General features: G+C 37.8%; 1 long non-coding RNA gene and 1 pseudogene across 1 annotated transcript; one reads left to right on the top strand and one right to left on the bottom strand.

The window, feature by feature from the left end:
* The first annotated feature begins 1,182 nt into the window (after positions 1-1,182).
* Positions 1,183-4,523, top strand: LOC113119363 (uncharacterized). The gene is made up of 2 exons (XR_003294448.1): positions 1,183-1,293; positions 3,242-4,523. It is a non-coding gene; the product is annotated as an uncharacterized LOC113119363 (long non-coding RNA).
* An 860-nt stretch (positions 4,524-5,383) lies between these two features.
* LOC113120181 (calcium-binding mitochondrial carrier protein Aralar2-like) overlaps positions 5,384-18,882 on the bottom strand; it is a 40,227-nt pseudogene continuing 26,728 nt past the window's right edge.

Genomic DNA, 18,882 nt, shown 5'->3' with positions numbered 1-18,882 from the left:
GGCCAGTCTTAACTGTCATAAGTAACAGGCAGAAATCAACCTCACACACGCGCACAAACAGAGCCTGTGTATCGCATTAATGTGTGTGGAGCAACTTTTCATGATGATTTATGAAATCGTTAAAAGCGCTCATAGTTATTTCCAGTAGAGCTGTGGATTCATGTCTTCTTCCCATTAGAGCTCAGCTTTGACTAGACATCATTTTATCACAAGGGCTCTGTATGTTTACATTATATGGCTGATATCCAAAAACTGAAGACATGTTTTCTGTGGTGGCATTTATAAGTCCAAATCCACTCTGTTATATTTTATTGTATTTTTTTAACATTCTTGCATGAATTAGGGAATTTGAGAATGTTGGTTGATATTTTATGTTTTAGGTGAGTCCAAAGGGCTACACGATCCACATTCATTTTATAATTCAACGTGTCTTATTTGTGTCTGTCTTTATTCCAAAATACTGGGTTAAATACAACCCAGCACTGGGTAAAATATGGACAAAAATATGGGTAAAATATGGACAAACCCAGACTGTTCTAATTAATGTTTGAGTTAGCAACATGACAAAAGAAGGTTAGAATTTTGTTTGTGCTATTTAAGATTTCCATTTTTTTTTCGCCATTATTTCAAACTGCAAATATACACATTACATTACTGGGAATTACATATCTGAGTATTATAAATATTACAGTTTTTACTGTATTTTGACCAAACAAATGCAGCCTTAGTGAGAATAAGAACTTTAAAACATATTTATTTAAATATACTTAAAACATTTCACTCTCTTTTCTACTATATTAAACATTCTATTTTTTTATTATTTATTTTCCCAATTAAAACGTTATACTTCTAACTTTCTAAGTTTTGTTAAACATTTAAAAATAGAAAATGGAAATTGTAAATTGTACAAAAATTTCGCAATATTAGTTTTTATTGGTTTTTCTTTTTCATCAAACAATTGCAGCCTTGGTGAGTGTATGAGATTTATATCAAAAACATTAAAAACTCTTATATATGAAAGAGACTTATCTTGCTGACCCCAAACTGCTGAACCAAGTACTCCATGAAGTCTCCTGAGCTATGAGAGTCAACTTCTGTCCTTTATCCTTCACGAGTGCCTTATTCACATATTGTGTGTTTGATATGAAGCTGTATATGATTAGCGCTGTGTTTTGTGTCCAGGTGCCCACCGCTAGTGTGACAATAGAGGGAGCTCCTGATCTGAACTGCGTCAGATGGACCTCTGGGGGCAAAGACTCAGAGGGACGTGTGTGGATATATAACATTGGAGAGGTATGAACCTTTTCTCACTAATAAGTATCATAATGTGCGAAATAACTGTTATTATTCTTCTCTCAGAATTATTTTCGGCTGTCATCACCAGCCCAGTATGGCCTAGATGCAGAATGAAAGTGGAAGTGAAATTGAATCTCTCAGAGTTTCACATAAAAGGTTTGCATGTTTACCAAGCTTTCCACGTGGCTAGTTTGTTTTTGTTTTAATATTTTAATTACTTATTTTAAGGCAGTCTCCACATGACTTAACCACTGCTACAGAGCGGCACACCACCAGGACTGCCATGTTCACCATGTTCACCATGTTGTTTTCGTGTGGGGCAGTGCTAATCTTAGCGCAGTGTATCGTGGTAATTGGAGTACATCGGTCGAGCATGTGGGCTCCTTTGGCTGATGATAATAGTGGGTCATCAATAAAATGAAGTGAAGGGTTTAGGTGGAATGGGGCTTATTTACAAAAGACTTTGACATGAAGCACTCAACATGGCCTCTGTCATCAAAGGCAGTCACCAACTTCCAGTCGCGGCAAAAAGTACCACTACTGACGACTGCCAATCCTTTTGTGTTATATTTAGTAGACTTTGTTAAATATTTGCTTTGGATCACCACCGCATGTTTTCGCTGCGCTTGAATCATATTGTATAAACTTCAGATGCCATTTTTCTGGTGGTTTACAGTTGAAATAGATTTTGTTCTTCAACCGCGGGTCACCCCCTGTATATATATATATACTCTGTGATGTACTGAAGCTAAGGAATCTCTTTAAACTCTTGCTTTGCTGCTGTATGATTCTTAGTTGACCATAGAAGAAGACGGTAAATGTGAATATCTGCTCTACTGCCCCTTGTGGCAAGGCAAAGTTAAGTGACCCATATTCAGAATATTATAAATATGAATATTATATTCATTCATTACAAACAGACTGATATCTTTCAAATGTTTATTTCCTTTAATTTTGATGATTATAACTGACAACTGAAAACTAAGGAGGACCCAACCAGTCCATAACGATTTGTAAGCACAATAAAATGTTAGATCAGTGTTTCTCAACTGGTGGGTCGCAGTGTAAGGGCAAAGAAACAACGTCAACACCAATAAACATCATTTTTGTAACTTATTATGAAATGAAAAGTCTCTTACCTCAGAAAAGCGAATTATCCTGTCCTGCCAGATGTTATACTGTGCTCGCTGCTTGTTTCGCATCAGTAAAGCGCAGAAACCCGAGCATGTTACACATAAGATAAAAGTACAGTACCGATAAATCGCATAACTGATGTGTTAACTGGGAAGGATTTGCATGAATGTATTCTATCCAGGAGCAGTTATATACACACACACCTTTATATATATATATATGTATATATATATATATATATATATATATATATATATATATATATATATATATATATATATATATATATATAGATACATATGTATAGTGTACAGAATATGGTGGTCATTTATTGATGAAGACCTCTTGAGACCCCCTGCCATACGATAAAAGACCTTGATTTGGTCTTGGGTTTGGAAGTGGCTGTCATCTCCACCCACCTCTCTATTCCTGTTTAATTATACCCTGTAGATCTCTCTCTCTCTCTCTCTCTCTCTCTTTCTCTCTTTCTCTCTCAGCCTGGGCGGCAGGCAGCCATCCTTTCTCATCTAAATCTGACTCTCTGACAGCAGAAAGTGATCCCACATCGTCACCCAGCCGACCCATAGTCCCCATCTTCCCCTTCCTGAGAACTGACACGATAAATATTCAGCACTCAAAGGCCAAACAAGCAGCTTTATTGTTCTGTCTCTGAATCACAATGTGTGGTGATCTCTTTCCTCTCCCACACTGCGACAGCACATGTAATGCGTAGCTTTTGCTCTTGATGTAGCGTTTTGGGGGGTAGGGGGTGTTTTTGGCACCGGATTTCTAAAACGCTCATCTGTTGCAGCTGGCTGTGCCCCACAGTGAGGATTGGTCCTGCTTCGGACACACGCTGATGGAGCTCCGTGCCAACTGTGGGGACAGTGGAGCTGGCCACGTAAACACAGGATCAGAGTCATCACCAGCCCAGACTGAGCCTGGTGTAACACACCCAATTAGCATGTTACTAGTATTGTGCCATTTGCTCCAATGAAAGGGAATCAACTTAATCATGCAGTCACCTGTCAAGAAAAGTTCAGAAATATCTTCAGTGGATCAAATCAGTACAAACAGTAGGCCTATGCCGTCAGGATTTGCTACCAAGGCTAAAGTGAGCTTAGGGTTTAGGTTGGGGTCAAGGGTAAGTAGGTGGTTTAACGTTGTATAGGAAGTCAAAACTGTGATTTACATGACCGATAAAGACTTTAGAATCAGCTGCGCGGCGAGGGCTTGTGATTAACTGGTTTAGAGAACAAATCATGAATAATCAATATTTTCGGACAATTCCTAAAATCCAGAGATTAATCGTTTACTGGATCTGAAATCACATACTCTCCGAATAGGAAGGCTTACTTCAAGAAATGTTCTATAAAGTATGAATGTGGGAAGTATGAAATTAATCAAACCATACTACATTTGTAGTAAATACAGCAAATAAATCATATTGTGAATTTGATTTCTCAGAGTCTGTGTGACTGTGTACAACAAATGAATAAGAAACGTCTGTCTATTGATTGGTCCTCTCGGAATGCATGTAAAATAAACATACATGACCAATTTTGTCCAAATCATATTATACTTTTATGTGCTAAATGTTTTTGATTCGGAAATGAAGACAAGGCAGATTACTGAAAAGTTTTGTTTGAGCCCATTCATAAATTATATATACTGTATTATAATTAATAATTAGCAAAGCTTGTCTATCATGTCAGCAAAATAGACGTTGTAACTTCCTTTTACTTACCTGTCATTCCATAATTAACGTGAATAATAATGAACACATTCTTTTTTTGGGGAAAGAGCTATTTTGTGTCCCACACAATAAAGTCAATAAAGTTCGGAATGAATTTAAGGTGATTAAATAACAGAATTTTCATATTTAGATGTTTTACACTTGGCTTCGTTGCTTAGCATTAAAATTAGGTTTCATATCCATGTGCTTTATCTAGTTTTGTTGTGCGAGAGTTCATTGTATTTTACATCCTGTGTCATTACCTTGATGGCAATTACTACTAAATCAATGTTTAATGTGCATTTCGAAAATGTGAATTTGTAATAGCATACTGCTAGAAAATACATCTTCGATGCTGGTTTGTGGTTATTTTTGTTTTCTCCAATAGATTGTGTATATTTTTGTACTGAGCTCCTGCATGAAGCATTGACAAATTAGGTTATATATAAGTTGCTGACTATGTCAACAATATTCAGGGTGACTTTGTCAGTGTTACAGCGATGCAAGCAGGTATTGTGTGCTAAAAGATGTTTAGACATAATGTTTCTGAAAACCATAAGAAGTGTGTGGGTAAATAAATCAAGTATTGGCAAATAAAAGATGTTTCTAGCAATCTTACACACTATACAAACAACTCTACTGTACAGCTCTATTTAGTCTTCACATAATTTTTCAAGGGGTTGAGAAATACAGTACTGACAAATACCATGTGTAAAATCTTACTGCTGAGTCTCTGATTTCAAAATTGACCATAAACTGCCACTCTGTGTAGATTCCCAACACATAAATGTAACACTATACAAACATAAATATGAAATATTATAATACTTTCAAATATGAGAGTCCATGTCAGTAATGAAATTAACTGCCCAATGAGTGCTACGTGCTTAAATAGTTTTATGGTTAAAGGAAAAATATAAAAAAAAGAAAATGTAAAACAGTTCCACATCTATCATTTAGACAATACAACATGGTCACTTCTAACTAGATACAATTGTACTGTTTTTAAAAACCTGCAACATGTCAATTTAATAAAGAAATAAGAAAGTGTACTGTAGTAAATGTCACTGATCTTTTTTTTTCTTTCAGGTAGATAATAAATACAAGAAAGCAACCGAAAGTATAAAAAAAAAAAAAAAAAAAGGTTTGATTTACATTTAAAAATAGATTAAAGTCACACTACAACCCCACTGAAGAATCCAGGACTTTGTGGTGGATTTAAACATCATCCCATCTATGTTGTGCTTTAAAGTTGTAATTTGCACTAACAATCACATAAAACAATATTTCCAGTTCATCTGCTGAAGGTTTTATGTTCTCAACTAGAAAGAAGAGATTCATATGTGCGTTTGTTCCAGTGCGGCTGAAGTGGATGCGTTCAAACGTGTGGGGCGGCAGGCGCTCAGAATCGTGGTAAATGCAATCCAAATCTGCTCTCGGTGCCAGCAAACGTGGCCACAGCCAACCTGAAGCCACCGATGTGGTCAGGATTGGGCGCCGGGAGGCTGATCCGAGACTTGGGAGTAGGCTCTGCGCCAGCTGGTTTTCTGTGGTGAGGAGAGAGCGAGAGAGAAGATGGATGAGGAGGAGGAGCAAAGGGAAACTTTACATTCGGCTGTGTCCTGTCAAAAAGAATAAACAGCCTGTCTCGATAGTGAAAACAAGAATATTTTCCCCTCAAGTTATGGAACACAAAATAAATGAATAGACCAGAACCAGTTTCTTGCCTTCCCTTTAAAAAAAAAAAAAAACACTTTCCATTTAGGACACAAATCCTATTTTAGGATTTCTTTGTACCATTTTAGCCTGAATGAAATCATAATCATAATCATGTAGCTCAGATCCGTTTGAAGCACCAAAACCAGACATGAACATGAAAAATTACATCTAAATTTTGAGTGTCCGCATAAGCAATAAAATAAACATGTCAATGTCTATGCGCTTATGTAGATTTATGACAAAGGAAAAAGCATGTGAATAGAGTTTCACAATGACCACATATGTAATACATCTTTTCATCCATTCCATATATGCATGTGTTATTTCCTCAGGTTCTCTATTTTAGTACAGCTTCTGGAATACTTGATTCCAACTGCTCGATTGTGGCATGCAAATATTGTTTGTATAATGGAATAAATTTGACTGTCCCATATCTTCTCTGTCCCAGGCAAATGTTTGGGGTCAGTAAGACCAAAGAAATATTAAGGGTTTCCGCACATATATGAGGCAGCACAAGTTTTCAGCATTGATAATAATAGGAGATTTCTTAAACAGCAAATCATTATGTTAGAATGATTTCTGAAGGATCATGTGACACTGAAGACTGGAGGAATGATGCTGAAATTCAGCTTTGCCATCACTAAAATAACTCTTCTCTTCTAAGCATATTTTTAACATTACAATATATTTTTTTCCTAATTGATACATTATACTTTCATTTATAGCATTTATTTATTAACTTTCACTTTATATATCTATATATATCTATATATCTATATATATATATATATATATATATATATATATATATATATATATCTACTGTATATCTCTAGATAGATATCCAATATATGTGTCTTTACTGTTTATTTATTATGTATATATAAAAAAAACATACAGCATTAATATGTACTATATATTTATATTCATATAAATTATATATATTAATATATATGCATGTATGTGTATTTATCTTTACATAATAAATATTCACAGTCCAAACATATTATGTAACCAAAACGTTTATTTTGGATGCAATTTATCACGATTAATAGTTTGTATATATATATATATATATATATATATATATATATATATATATATATATATATATATATATATACACACACACACACACACACACACAAAGAATAGATGTATTCTTTAACAAAAATATTTATTATATTGACCATCAGTTAACAATCATAACAAGAGTAATTATCAGAATCAGCTGGAACTTCAATAATAATGCATCCCTGGTCATATGTTTCTTTTTCATATAATAGCTTCAGATCTGAGCTTCATGACTGTATGATTTCATTTAAACTGATGTCATAAAATGTCCTAAAATACAGTCTGTATCCTAAATGGAAAGATTTGGAAAAAGGCAAGAAACCACTTCATATATTTTGTGCTCCACAACTTGAAAGGAAAATATTCTCGTTTTCACAATTCAGTCAGGCTGTTTATCTCCAGTACACTTTTTCGATATGACAGCACATATTTATTAAAGTGCTAACTGAGTCACATGAATCAATATATAAACAGGTATAAAAACAAATCCACACACATGTTTGTATATATACCATGTTCTTTTACTGTATATGCGCCTGTGGTTTCTGGGTTTGAGGACAGCACAATATTCCACGGGAAAATAAGGTCATTCTGTCCAGAACTGGAACAGACTCCAGTCAAAGCATTTCTCCCCACCTCAAATCACTTGGACACATGGAGCCATGTGGCTATGGAAGAGCACTTCTAGAAATGTCACCCCCAGGCTTCAGTGAGTCAGCTGACCCTTTCTAAATCATAAAGCGAGGGTGTTTTTCACTTCAGCAGGAGAGATAACGATGCCGCGGCAAACAGCTTTCAGTCCAGGCGTTCAAAGCTTTCTTGTGTAGTAATTAGGCCTTCCTGCCTCAGCTGTAACAAAGTGCTTGTCGGAATGAGAGTCTTTGCTACAAAGCCAGCCCTCTCTAAACAGCTATTAATGAAATTTCAGGGCATCTGACATTTCAGTGCTCTTCACAATCACACTACGTGGCCCAGAGCTTTTTTCCTAATGGAAGAATTCTAAAGAAAGAAACTATTTCAAAGTTTTAGGAGGTGTAAGAGTCTTACTCTCCACAGAAAAGTCTATGTAGAACCACCTCTGCAGGAGCTCATAGGTCACTAGAGTCACTCCAAACTGAGGTGAGGAGCGAAACACGCGGGCTGAGGAAGAAAAAAAAAACATTAAAAAGCAGTCTGTATAGATTCTACATTTATTAAAAAATACTTAGGAGATGGTTATGGAGTAGTGGCTAATACACATCATTTTTTACATTACTTTAAAGGTCTATTAGCATGACTAGTCTCAGGTACAGGTACGTCTATGAGAAATACCTCCAGCTCCTTTCCAGAAAGCATGGGGCCCTTCCTCCTGAAGAATCTTCCAGAAACAGTCAATGAGTCCATTGTACGTGGACTGGCCTGCACGGGCAGCCACTTGTAACCGGGTCTTGATAAGATCAGCAGGGGTCACCAGGGATGCGGCAGGCATGGCTAAAGAGAAGTCACACATGTCAATAAAGAGTTTGATTTGGATTCATTAGAACATTGAAGTAATGACTTCAGGGATACAGACATCATATTTGAATATAACAGATCCATGAATACAGTTTAATTCAGTTTTCTGGCCAGGATTAAAACATTAGCGTATGTAAACTCTGCGACTCCATCTATGATTAATGCACAGCGTGCCATGAATTAATTCCGTCAAATAAATACCGAAAGCCTATTATATCAAATATTATAAATATTTCAAGCGGAAAGCACCATTTATCAAAACAGTATGCATCCTTTTTTATTTAAAGGTCCAGACAATGCTTAATAATGAGGCTGGCATAAGCCCTGTCCCACGCTGTCCGGCACAAAGGTCACTGAGGCACCAATTCAGCTCTTAATAGCCTAAATCAGCGATAGCATTTAGCCTGAGCAGTCACGCGGCCAGCACGCCGACTCCACCGTATGCTTAAGAGATTTATTTTAACATCTAAATAAAATACTTCCATCTGAATAATTACAAGCTTTTCTCTCACAAAACCTTCATTATTGAGCTCAAAGAACACACAAATATCTTTAGAAAAACATTTCACATTTTAGTCCTGTCTATATCAGTGTTACTATCATTAGTGAAATCTAAAGTGAAACACTTTCATTAAATTAAATTTAATGCTAAAAAAAAATTATTTACACCAGTTAGTGCATTAACTTGGGCAGGCTTAAAAATACCAAAATGATGAATAAAATAAATTTGAAATATATGAAATTATGTTAGCATCCACACCAGTGGACAATATTGTCTATTTTATTCAAAGTGCACACTCATCTGCCGCTTTAAATTCTCTAGTGTGTTATAGCAAGATCCATTTCTGATTGGGTGTCAATGTTTGTATCATTCATCAGCTGGAAAAAAATCGTTCCAAAAGTGATTCCAACGATGTTGTTTCTCCATGCCTTTATCGTTATAGCTGTGGTGTGGACACTGCTATCCTTTAATATTTTGAGAGCTATATCTTTATCGTTATCTTTATAGTTAATCGTTCTTGGTGTGAACAAGGGTTTATAGCGAAAAAAATACTACATGAAAATTCTAATACATACATACAGTTCCTCAAGAACAAGCACGAGAAAGGGAAGAATCCAACTGTACTGTATGCTGGTCAATGCCCCAGAAGTCTGCCTGCTTCACCAATAATGGCACACAAACTGAGCGTGTAATTAAATTTCCCGAACTGACTGTAAATCACTAATTGCCTTGAAGCTTGAATTGCTGATAAATGGTAAACTGAGTGATACATGCCATAAGAACATACCTAACCATAAAAACTTGCTTCAAACCATCTGACAGATATAAAACTTTGGGGAAGACAGGAATGCTAAGCTCTCTCTGACCATGTATGGCTTTTCAATCTCACATCATGCTCAAGTCAAGAAGCAGTAAATCTAAAAAGGCAAAAAGGATTAGAAATAAATATTAATTCTCTTTTAACGTACATTCCAAACCATACTGGCTTGGCTAAAGACGTCGTCTTTTCAACAATGTTTTCTTAAAGATGAACCACAAGAGTAAAATATTAAAATCAACATCAGATCTGGATCATATGATAAACGTGACGAGGAAAGAGAGACTTGTAAAAATATTGCAAGTCAGATCTTGGATGTGTTGGGCTGGTCATGCCAGTATCGCATCTGTTTATTGCTCCTGCAGTATGGCTACTTTGGGACTTTTTTTTATCTTTTAACACTCTCAAAGCTGAAAGCACAAACTTCCAGGCCCTATATATTAAACAGTGGAAAATATCCGACCCTTGGCAGGCGCGCTGCACTTCAAAACACAGCCTAAATCACTGAGCACTCTAATTACGGCCAACCACAATGGAGCCAGCGGTGGCAGGCGGCTACCGGAGAGTGCGTGGTGGCTTACCCGCCAGCGCCCCTGCCAGCAAGAGCCTGCCAGGTCCCACTCGCCCGTCTTCATCAGTCAGGGCCGCCTTGGTGTGTGTGTAGCAGGGGAAGTAGATGGCAGAGAAGGGGATGTCTCTCAGAAAAATGGATTTTGCACCCTGGAGACCGAGATGATTGACACGTTACGTCAAAATCCAAGACGTTAATATTAGATGAGGTATATTACAGAGACCTTTTTCATTTGAGGACCGCAGAAGCATCGCATTGTGAGGTATTCTGGGAGTTCGGTTTATGGTGTGTTAATGTCAGCCCTGTGGAATGAGCCTGTTTTGTGCTGTTTCTGACTTGTCACTTCAAATAAAAATTCGCCATGGCTTTTTTTTGTCTCGTAAGAAGGGTCGCGGAGACTATTCCTGCGCCTGTCACCGCAAACAAAGCCGTGCCTTCAGCAGGATTCTGTTTCCTCGTCTTTAGCGCGCTGGCGAGCAGCCAGGAGTGGAGAAACAGAGATTTTCCTCTCAGCAGAACGGTTTAAAGCCCAGCTGAAGTGCGCTTTAGACAGGCTTCATTAAACTCGCAAGGTTAATCTGCAGCGTGTACACAGGTAGCGCAGATAGCCGAGGTATCTCTTTCCTAAAGTGATCTTTGTGCTGTCCTGCGGGCCAGGGCAGACTGCCTGCTGCAAAAGCAGATAAAAATCACCCCTTTGTCCAAAAGATCAGGCCTAGCTCATCTGCTTTGGCAGAGCCCCGAGTGCTGGAGGTGAGGGTTGCGTTAATGTGGGAACATCTGGATTCACTGGCCTTCAGTGCACATGATAACTCGACAACAGCACACGCGCAGGTGTGTGTGTGTGTGTGTGTGAATGTGATATGAAGTGTGTGTCTTCGGTTTGGAGCACGGGCAGGGAGTGGTGGAGGCCCTGCAGCGGCAGAAGGGGAGAGGCGGGGTAATTAGGCTGACAAAGACAGCTCTGTGCCTGGGCCGGACCCTGAGGAGCCAGGCCGTCTGAGAGAAGCAGGCTGCAGCGCGTCTCCTGCACTCAAAGCACATTGTCCGCGCGGCTCAGGAGAGACACAGATGGAGGGGAGGCACCGGATTCAACATTCTTACACACACACAGGCTGTTGTGTACGGCAGTGAACCCCCCCGACCATGACTCTGAAATAAAGGCTCCTTTCCCACGACAGGCTGACAGGTGAGCCCTGGAGACTTACCTGCCTCGGCCAGACGACAGGAGCAGGGTTTTTAAAGTGACCAGTCATGTGATTTACTGATAAGTGAAGGACATTCTACTGTAATCTACTGAGTGATATCGAAACTGTACATGAGGTATAGAGACTTTAGAGACAATATGGAAAACAAAAGGCTGGGTTTGATACAACAGATACAATAGAAACAGCTACACTGACTGAACCGATTGAATCTTAGTTTTGTTATTGTGATTTTATACACACACACACACACACACATGCACGTTTGTTTTTGTGAAAAGTGGGGACATCCAATAGGTGTAATGGTTTTTATACTGTAGAAACTGTATACTCTATGGCCTTACACCTAACCCTAACCCTCACAGGCAACTTTGTGCATTTTTACTTTCTCAAAAAAAAATTCTGTATGATGGGGACATGGGTTATGTCCTCATAAGTCACCCTCTCCTTGTAATACCTGTGTCATACCCATGTCATTATACAGATGTGTGTCCTGATATGTCACAAAAACATGCACACACGCACACACACACACACACACACACACACACACATTTATATAGTGCTGACAAATGATTAATCGGGATAAATCACATCCACAGGTTTTTTGTTTACATATGTGTGCTGTGCTGTGTATATTTATTATGTATATATAAATACACACACATGCATGTATATATTTAGAAAAATATTTTATGTTGATATATTAAACATATTTATTTATAATATATATGTTTATATTATATCTTTTGATACATGTACAAATATATATATACACACACAAACAAACACACAAACACTATTGTTCAAGTGGTCAGGTTTTTTTTTTTTTTTTTTAGAAATCTATATTTTTCTTCAGCAAGGATGCATTAAATTGATCAGAAGTGACAGTCAAGACATTTTCCAAAGATGTTTTTTTTTTTTCAAATTAATCCTTTGAACTTTCTGTTCATTCAAGAATCATGAAATAAAAAATAAAAAAAAACATTGGCTTTCACAAAAATATATTAAGGAGAAAAACGTATTCAAATATTGATAATAATAATAATAATAATAAAGCACCAAATTAGAATATTTGAATGGTTTCTGAAGGTCACATGTGAGATGTCATTGTAAATTGTAATAAAATTTAAATCGTAATAATATTTCATAATATCAGTTTGAAATGCAGTCTTGGTGACATTTAGCAAAAAAATTTATAAAATTGAAGTGTCATGTCATGTTATGTTACTGACCCAAACTTTTGAATATATATATATATATATATATATATATATATATATATATATATATATATATATATATATATATTATGCTTTGACATATTGAGCCATTGTGCTTGAGTGGATGAAGTGGGTTTGAGTCCATCCATACACACACACTTTTTTAAAGCATTTAGACTTAAGGTTCTCTTCTCTTTCCCATTATTTCCTGTCCTCTCTACTGTCTCTAAGCAGTGAACATTTAGTTATTATTACAGCATAAACCAACATCAAGTGTCTACATGTAATTAGCACGGCACATAACACCTATGCAGAGGTGAACACGCCTCATTCATCTCTCTCCAGCTGTCCATAAAATGTCAGAGAACGCAGCCACTGGATGAGATACGACCCAACGCCATCATGGCAGTCCCCACAACGTTGTTTACACCAAAACACTCGCTCTCCACAACCTACTGCTCTCCAAGCCTCAGGAATGCAGCTCTGCATCCCTACTCAGATGCATTCGGCAGCAACAAAAAAAAACTGGAGATCTTCTCCTGCAGCGCTGCTGAGCCTCATGGGAAAAACAGGACACAAGAGCAGCACTCAGGGAGCCGCCGGGCATTCACAGTATTGAGAGGCTGGTGCTACCTGGTCCAACTGCTACAGCAGACCGCAGGGGGTGGATTAAGGCCTAAGGGTGTGTGTGGGTGGGTATGTACAGTATGAGACTTGCTGAAGAATGTGGAGCAGGACTGATATAAGAAGGAGCGCAGGGAGTCAATCCACAGGTGGGAGGCGCTAGAGAGCTGAGGATGCTCTTCTAGGTCTTTAGTGTGGTACAAGGTGGGTCAGACTGTATTTTGAAGGGATTCTGGAGGAGATGTTAAATATATAAACACTTACAGTACATACAAATACACAAACAATTTAATAAATGTAATAAAAAGGCTTAGTTCTGCATAATTTTAGGATAGGTGGTATGCACATAGACATTAAGATTAAGCATGCACTTTTTGTTGGCATTTATTGCTCATGACCCCTTACATAATATCTATAGAGAAAAACATGAAAATAAACATAAACATCTATATAAATATCCATTTATTTTATTAATTATGCTCATCACAACTACATTTATTTGATCAAAAAATACAGTAAACATTTTAATATTGTGTCATTTATTTTTTTTTAAGTATTTTTCGATTTCAATATATTTTCAAATGAGCTGATTTTTTGACTGCCATCCAGACGTTAGTGTCAAACGAGCCTCAAGAAATCATTTGAATATGATCATTTGGTACTCAAGAAACATTTCCTATTATTATCGATGTTAAAAACAGTGGTGCTGCTTAATCTTTTTGTGGAAAATATGTCACATTTCCTTCAGGATTCTTTGATGAATAGAACGTTTAAAAGAACAGCATTTATTTGAAATAGCGTCACATTACATATGTCTTCACTGCCAGACTTTCGATCAATTTGATGCATCCTTGCTGAACAGTTTTATATGGGGTAGGATTTCTTGATACTCTTATATTGTTTTATTGCATAGGAAAAAGTATATAGCAGTGAAGTACATACCTGTACTTTAAGCACCTAATTATGTGAATTAGGTTTCAGGTTGTTTTGTGTGAATGTGACATACCTTGTACAGACAAAAGTAGCCCAGGTCACGGATGACAGAGAGAGCGCTGACGCGTGGCTCTGTGGTGATTTCTCCTGCCACCTGAAGTCGGATCTTCACCATCTCCAGAGTGTTTGTGAAGATCACCTGAGATCCCCCGGCCTGGAGAGAAACAACACAAACATACAGGTTTTCACAGAGCTTCATGAACCATCATGTTTGTGAATGAGAAGGGTTAAAAAAATGTTTTCTGAACGTAAGTGCGGATCATCTGAGAACAGTTTGTTACAGTTGTAAATACGTTCTGATGAACACAAAGTGAAAAAACAAAAATAACAAGAGGGAAGTAACATGATATTCATGTCATAAGAGGACAGTGCTTTAAACCAGGACCTATGATTGTGCTATTGTCACTCTTTGTAGGAGGAGGAGGAGGTTTTACCTGCCAAAGACAGACGGTTCCCGAAACATCACACAGAACGCAGGCCCCTGGGGGCCTCTCAAAAAAACAACCTCATGTCTCCAACCTTGTACTTGTGAGGCAGATAAAAAGCATCTGCAGGTTGGAACAGCTTCCTCCGAGCTCTTTGAAACGGTTCGGCTTTGACGTGACGGCATGTGAGGCTGCAACAGAAGCATTTAAACATGTCTCGCCAAAGAGGCTGGCCGCTTGCCGCCTCCGTGCCCTATCTTTCCTGTTGCTCCTAGTTACTGAGGCTGCACGCAGAAAAACAGAGCGCTGTAATTAGATGGAAATCAGTTTCCATGGATTTCTTCTCCTTCCCTCAGCCCTCCTTCTGAATACAGAAGAGCCTTACTGTTTGTTTGTTGTTGATTTTATTCCTCTATTCTTTCAGAGATATTCGGCCTTACGGGAATCTGGGAAATTGGTCTCGAATCTCACAAGTGTGCGCATTTAAAAATCCCATTGAGTACGAGGCAGCATATTTAAAAATAAAGATCATTATCATCTCATTGAAGGTGCACTTTAAATAGGATGGACCACAATGACCCGCACTTTCCTTCCAGAGGAAATTACAGCTCAGACATGCGGGAAGGGGTTCCTACCTTTCAGAACTCTCAGCTCCGACTTAACAGTTGGCACACTTCATGAATATGGTTCATTTTGGTAATTTGGACCAATTAAAAAACATTTTTTAAGTATTAGAGGCACAAACCCATGGGTTTAGAAATGTTAGAAAAACTATTAACTATAATAATCTATCAAATAAACCTCCTGTATTGAATCTAACAATTAAACTTTTTCATTTTCACCATAGTGAGAAAAGGTTTGAATTTCATATACTAAAAACTTAATGATAGCTGACTTGCACACAACCCTGTGACAGAAACAAATCACCAATTAAAAAAATGATATAACATTCATTTAATTTGTGACACCCAAATGGTAAAATTATTTGGATCTTTTCTACAGCAAGATTATTGATAAATAATCACATCTCATATTCTCAACTTTTACACAAACTGTAGTGTTTATTGCATGAAGCTCACTCTTAAACCAGTTTTTTTATTAATTATGGGAAAAAAAAGTTGTCATAAACAAAAGTTGTGTATTTAATTTTTGTTTAATTCATGTTTATTGCTAGAAAAAAGGCCAAATCCCACAAGTCACAAATCAACATTTTCGGAAGGTTAAGCACTTCCTTTCACTGAACAATTTTATTTATTTTTTTAAGTAGTTACGAGTTTCTCATCCTATTGCGTACCCTATTCATGGAAAATGCCACTTATTTATGTGGAAAGTAATCTTTTATGGTTAATTATGGCATCAGGGCCGAAAGCAATCTTTTTCCCCCCTTGTTTTGGCAAGGAACAATGCACTAAGGAGCGGGCCAGGCTATTAGCCGCATTAATTGGGTACTAATTGGATATTTTAAAAGTTACACAAAGAGAACAAGCAAAAAGCAAGCAATAACATCGGTTAGAGGGAGACAACAGATCAATCATCCCAGAGCGGGACGCACGTGCTGCAACGTGACTGCAAGAAATGCGATTTGAGTGCAGAGTGAGCCAGCGTCGGCTTGATAATTCGGTGGTAATTACAAGGCAAGGTAATCCCCAGAGGCACCGAGAGCGTGATTGTGTGTGTGTGTGTGTGTGTGTGTGTTTGAGGGGGGGAAGATACCTAATACACTCTTTACTGGAGAGATGAGCGCAACTGAAGACCGAGCACGTTAGCATCACACACACAAAATACTACAGTCTTCTAAAAACAATAGCTCACCGCCAGACACAAACATTAGACTCCCTTCATTAATACTCGTCCACATTCCTCACACTTAAATGGGATTACACAAGCGTTTTCATGTAGAAATGAGACCACGGTGATAAAAAAAAGTTTCGCAACAGACTAACAAACCTTTACGAATGCTGAGAAACAGCGGACAGGCTAAATTACACAACTCCCACAGCAAATGAACAAAGCGTCACTGTATGCACGCCACGGTTTTTCCCCGCTCTCTACAGCACTTTAGGTTGGCTACGCGAGTATTTTGAGTAACCCAGCCCTAAAATGAAGGCCGGCACACAACCAGATAAGAATCCAGCCAACTCCTCGTGCTGTTCTTACCAAATGATCAACTCTTGCCAACAGTCAAGGGCCTAATTCAGAATCTGCAATGTGAGAGGAGATGAGCTTGAAACGTTAAAAAAAAAAAACGTGAAATTTGAATCACCGCACTTCCATGACCCTCAACATCTCTTGCTTTCCCCCCTCTCGTTTTCTGTGATTTTTACTCTCCTCCCTCAGACAGGAACATTCACGGTGTGCAAATCAGCAGTCTAGTCTTTTCCCTCACAAACCAAATAAATAGATTTGATTTGCCGCGGCTGCAGTGTCAATAAACGCGGCTTTGAGCACGCGGCGCGTGTACAGGCGTGAGAAAGGGAGCGGATCCTGCCAGGCCAAACATCGGGGATTCGGGCCGGGATGAAAGGAGCTGTCAGAGAAATCAGAAGAGGAAAAACACATCTCTGTGGCACAAGCTCCCTTTCTGAGCTGACTTCATCTGCAACCAACCTGATGTTTCCGTAGCCATCTCTTTTCATATCTCAGAGCCGAGATCTTGTGGGCTAAATGCACTCTTGTCGGTATAATCGACACTCACACTCATCTAAGAGTCTGTGACACTTTTAAATGGAAACCCACATGTGCAGAAATGTTTTAGTGATCACTGTCATATGAAAGAGGGTCTTTCAGTGACCTGGGTCAGGGCAGATTTGAAGAAGCAGGGTCTGGTTTTGACAGGTCTCGGGTATGACACAAACAGGAAGGCTACTGCTTTCTGAAATCCGAACTGAAGGTATTCGCCTTCACACAGTTCAGACAAGAATGAACTGAAGCTTATGTAATCGATGTATTAATAATGTCAGTTTCACCTGTACGCTTCTAATGAAAAGGGTAAGTGATTCCCTGTTAGTGCTTGTGAGGGGCAGCAGCAGACTATGATTTAGAGGTGAGATGACAGAGGAGAAGTGTTTTATACATGTTTTCAAACCCTGATGGGGCTGAAGTGTCTTTTCAATCACCTCACAAAAGGAGAGAAGTGTTCCCTCAGGCCAAGGCTTAGACCTCAAAGCCCACTGACATTCAAAACTAAACTCTTTATTGTCAGTGTATTGTTACAGTGTGATGTATGGATTATATGTTTGCGTATCAAAGAATAAAGCTACTCACACATCCGCCAGCCAAGATTTCAGCAGGTATATGAACGCTACCGTCTTTTTGCATAGTCTTTCCTCTCACAAAGTCATTCACCTGTGAAAAAAAACAATGTAGCATCAGATATCTACAGTTTCTTGGAGGAAGAGAACTTCATGGCAGATATTTTTTATATTTAGCACCTACAGAAATCTGCAAAAAGTTCTGCAATTTTTTTTTCAGAATTCAAATGCCTCTTGCATGTTGTACTGGGATTGTTTTAGCACCCAATTCACTTAAGAAAATGTGCAAAAGTAACGTAATTTAAATGGGCACATCTATAGAAGTCTGCACTATACAGTACAGTAGTGCCCATTTAAACTGGATTGCAGGTTGTCAGTGAATTGTGCTTTCCCAAGATTTTCTTATGGTAGCCTATTTGTGGCTCAGAATAAATAATAAAAAAAAAAAACTGTGAGACAGTCGCAATTACAAAGAATTTGTCATTACTGTGATATACTGAAATCACAATCATAATAAATAAAATCACAGCTAGGAGATATAAATTCACAATTTTGAGTTATAAAGTTGCAATTTTGAAATATAAAGTCCCAACTGTAAGAAAATCACAACTGTGAAAAAATTATGTTGCAATTCTGAAATACAAAATCATATAATTATCAAGTCAGGATTCTGAGCTATATACTGTAGTTGCCATTTGTAGATCTAAAATTGAAATTTTGGAATATAAAGTGGCAATTGTATCACAACTCTGAGATATGAGGTAAGACTTTTGAGATATAAAATCTGATATATAAAAGTTGCAATTTTGACATATTGTG

This window comes from Carassius auratus, chromosome 19 (assembly GCF_003368295.1).
Source record: "Carassius auratus strain Wakin chromosome 19, ASM336829v1, whole genome shotgun sequence".
Taxonomy (NCBI): domain Eukaryota; kingdom Metazoa; phylum Chordata; class Actinopteri; order Cypriniformes; family Cyprinidae; genus Carassius; species Carassius auratus.
Note: the sequence above shows the minus strand (reverse complement) of the source record. Positions and strands in the feature narration are given on the sequence as shown.